This window comes from Agrilus planipennis, unplaced genomic scaffold (assembly GCF_000699045.2).
Source record: "Agrilus planipennis isolate EAB-ADULT unplaced genomic scaffold, Apla_2.0 scaffold3, whole genome shotgun sequence".
Classification (NCBI taxonomy): Eukaryota; Metazoa; Arthropoda; class Insecta; order Coleoptera; family Buprestidae; genus Agrilus; species Agrilus planipennis.
The window spans coordinates 1,398,416-1,402,411 of record NW_020442460.1 but is presented as its reverse complement, the minus strand read 5'-3'; the positions used below and the strand labels follow the sequence as shown (position 1 = coordinate 1,402,411).

Sequence of the window (3,996 nt, the reverse complement as noted above, 5' to 3'; positions counted from 1 at the left end):
TCCCGACACACTGCCCCTCCCTTGTGCATTGTACTCTGGTGCGGTGACAAACTGGTACGGCCACTTCTTCTCCTCATCACTGAGTTGTCTCTGAGCATCGGAATACATTTCTGAAGGACTTTGGCCATCATTAAGGTAGAAACCTATAGGACCGTACACTTTAGTCCATCCGCTGGTGGGTACCAGTTCTGGGGTGCCGTAGTGTCCCGAATGTTCGTGGAAAAGCAACATTTGTCCGGTGTGTGTTGTCAAGTCCTAAAACAGCGGATCTATAAATGCTGCTTTGAGAAACGGTTAGTCGAAAGTGATTTAATCCATGAGAACTTTATCTAAATTATTAATATTTAAAAAAAATGAAAAAAGAATAAATGTCCGCTCTGTGGGCATCTTATTTGTTGTCTGTTAGTATTTTTACAAAATCTAAATTTCCTGCTATAAAGCTATAGTATGTAGGTAAAAATAAATTACGAAATAAACTAAAAAGGAACACATGGAAAAATCAGCCCGTACTGAGTCTAACACTATTCAAACTAAACCTCTATTTAGTCACAGTGTTTATAAAGACATACCCGACCCGCTCTAACAGAGGGCGTTGTGGAAATCAATAATAAACAGGAGGCTACAGCCAATTTGTTTGAATCAAAAAATGTTCGTTATGGCGGTATCACGCCGGTTATTAAATTGGTGAAATCATTTCGAAGAAGTAATGGACTGTAGATTTTTTTTTCTCTTAAAACCAAACTTTAACACAAAAATATCATTTAAATACAAGAACTAAAAAACACGAAACATTTTGAAAAGAGTGGCAACAGACATTGAGCCTTAAAAAAGATAATTTGTTAAACAAAGAAAAGTTTGAAAACTAATCGCAAAATACAGCTAATGAGGACCTAAAAAGAAAGTGTTTGATACGTTCAGGATCATGTTTGGAAGTGGGTTCCCAGGTCTATCCAATCTAATAGACTCCATGTCAAACCAAGTGGTTGTCCCTAACTCAATTGTTCTTCCCCTACTTTGTACTTCTGCCATGACCTCTACCAAGATTCTTTCAAGGGCCTGATTAAGACTTGATATGGTTCTAGTGCTCGTTTGTGTTACTTGCCTTCTTGAAAGAGTTTAAATGATGTCCTCTGTAGAGGTTACTCTTCTCTTACCACTAAAACAAGATATTGAGGAGAATTGTGGATAGCTGGCTGAGAGAAGTCCCGATTGGTTGGCTGAGGATAGTTTTGAATAATATTTCAGGACTGGTGGTCGAAAGCTGACTCGCCTCTGTACTGTAGTTGGCTTCTGGAATCTTGTTCCCATTTGGTCTCGCGTGTACCAGGTAGTGATGTTTGTGATCTGCGCAAGTATTCCTAAGTCCTCCTTGTAAGTCCCGAAGATGCAGTGGAAATAAATTTGTGCTGCTTCTTCAGGAGTGTAATTTCCTTGGAATGAGTAAGCCACTGCTTGTGCCCTCTTACATGTATAAAATCCTCCTGCCCCTGAGACATTGAAGAAAGCCAGAAATTTATCTTTTAATGGGGCTGGAGTTAGAGTGTAGATGTGAGCAAGCAGTGACAACGGAAATGCCATCCTGGTTGCTTGTCTTGTGGTTGTGAGCAAAGCTATGTCACCAAGTAATGAAACAGCAGTGGATAGCTCAGCTGACTGTTTGTTTGTTCTGGTCAACTCAATAAAATCGTCTATGCAGTAGATATGATTGTAAGCACGTTTCACTACATTTTCCCATTTCCGCCTATATTGACCTTCTGTTCTTATCATAATTATGACGGCTGTTAAGGGTCCTAAAGATTGAGCCAATGAGGCCCTTTTCTCTGGATGAAATGTGCTACCCTCTAATAGGATGTGATGGTGTCCACCAATTCCATATCTAGAGACTGCAATTTGTTTTTGTCTCTCCCCCACTTTTCCAACAGGCATGGATGTATGACCAATTCTTAATTCTTTTAACCTTAAACCGAAAGCAAGGAAGAAATCAAAATATGGACCTATTGTCCCATACCAATTATCAGCATAGTCAGGGGGGAAGTCGGCATATGCTAGCCCTAACTCTGTGGCTCTTGCTACCCATATAGCATTAAGCTCGGCCCTCTTGAATGGGAGTTGTTGGCCCATCGACGTAATTTTAAAATCAGATTGTTCTGATTTTACTCTTGTGTTCGAATTGACAGTTTTAAACTGCTGCCGATTGATTGTGTGTAGCGTAAAGAGGATGCTAGTTATTTGGGTAGCAAGGGTAAGGTCGTGTCTCTCAGGTGCATCTATAGGTAGGTTTGAAAACATATGACCAAAAACTCCGTAATACCCTCTGATGAGTAATTTTAACACACTGACTTTTCTATCTATGTTAAGATCAAATCTTGGTCTTTTGGGATCTGGAAGTTCGTTCCCCGTATCTGGATCAACTAGTATATTTGTTGTTACAGGTTGTTCCGGAGTTGGCGCTTGTTCTGGAATTGGATCTTGGTCCATTGCAGCTCCAGCTGGGTTTGACATTTTGAATTTGGTTTTTTTGACACAATGAACAAGACGAAGAAAGATCAGCTAATGCTGCTAACTGTTAGCGATGAATTGCACGTTGGCGATTTGCAACACAAAAAAAAAGGATTCGCTTTTTAGTTGTTGCCACTTATAATAAAAATAAATCGGACACTGGTAACTTAGAACACGTTTATTGATAAAATCCTTCGGAGAAGTTTCGTCAACAACTATATTATATTTTATAGCAACTCTATAAAGCAGCTGTAGTTAAAAGTGGTGTGCACCGTGGAAAGGTCAGTTGCTATCTCTCTGATTTCTAATTTCTAGGGGGTTTGACCGATCGGTTACAAAAATACTTAGGTACATCTGGAAACCCCCAAGATAATGAGATTCATGTTTCCAAGGATACGAATACATATTACCTGCTTTTAACTGTTGGCTATAATTTCTAGAGGGTTTGACCGATCGGTTACAAAAATACTTAGGTACATCTGGAAACCCCCAAGATAATGAGATTCATGTTTCCATGGATACGAATACATATTACCTGCTTTCAACTGTTGGCTATAATAATAGTAATAATAATAATACTATGAATGATAATTTTAGAAAAGAATTTAAACAAAATAAAAAGAATCTATATATCTATATTAAAGTTCTTAACACCCACCTTTTGACAGCCACAATTCTTACTACAATCCGTCTTGCATTTATAAAAAACAGTATTAAGCAGTTTTTCTGGAGCAGACGGGAGTAAAGTTTGAATTGGCTCCAAATAATTATCTGTTAATTTCCAACCCCATCCTTCTGGGTCCAGCTCATTGCCTAGCCACACTTGAACTTGATAATGCACACGATACAAGTGTTGAAAGGCAGAAGCAAATACCAACAATAAGTAAAAAAGTCACTATGGAATGATATTCTATTTCTGTTTTGTAATGTCTTTATTTTCAGCATATACATACGTGCATAATACATTCACTTATTTTGAAGATACAATTACCTATCACATTCATTAACAAGGCAATACATCATTTTATACGTTTCAAACATTTTTATTTGTTAGGATCTCACCTAAACGACTATGGTAAATGATTTGATCATATAAAACCAAAACCAAAGCACCCCCTGTTGATCTAATAATGTTAGCGAAAGCACCCTGTAAAATAAATATTTAAAAATAGTACATTAAATATATCCCGGGTTCGATTCCCGGCGGGGGTGTGACAACAGCAACAATTTTTCCCTCATTAATTTGAGGTAGCGTGTAGTGGGTAAAAAATTCAGAAATGAATTTTCAGAATAATATTTCATATTAAACTAACTCACTTCTAAAAGATATCTAAATTATATGTATGTTTAATCATAGTATATTCAGTATATAGTTACATTAGTTCGACGGATCGTTAACCTTGTAGGTCGGTTGGTCGTGGTTGTTGTTGTCACCTCTCGTAGTTTAGTGGTCAGAACATTGGTGCGTAAAGCCAAAGGTCCCGGGTTCGATTCCCG

The 3,996-nt window shown here is 37.9% G+C and overlaps 1 protein-coding gene across 2 annotated transcripts in view; it reads right to left on the bottom strand.

Annotated features, from left to right (window-relative positions):
- Window positions 1-3,996, bottom strand: part of LOC108742435 (prominin-like protein) — a 32,697-nt gene that overhangs the window by 16,338 nt on the left and 12,363 nt on the right. The window lies entirely within an intron of this gene.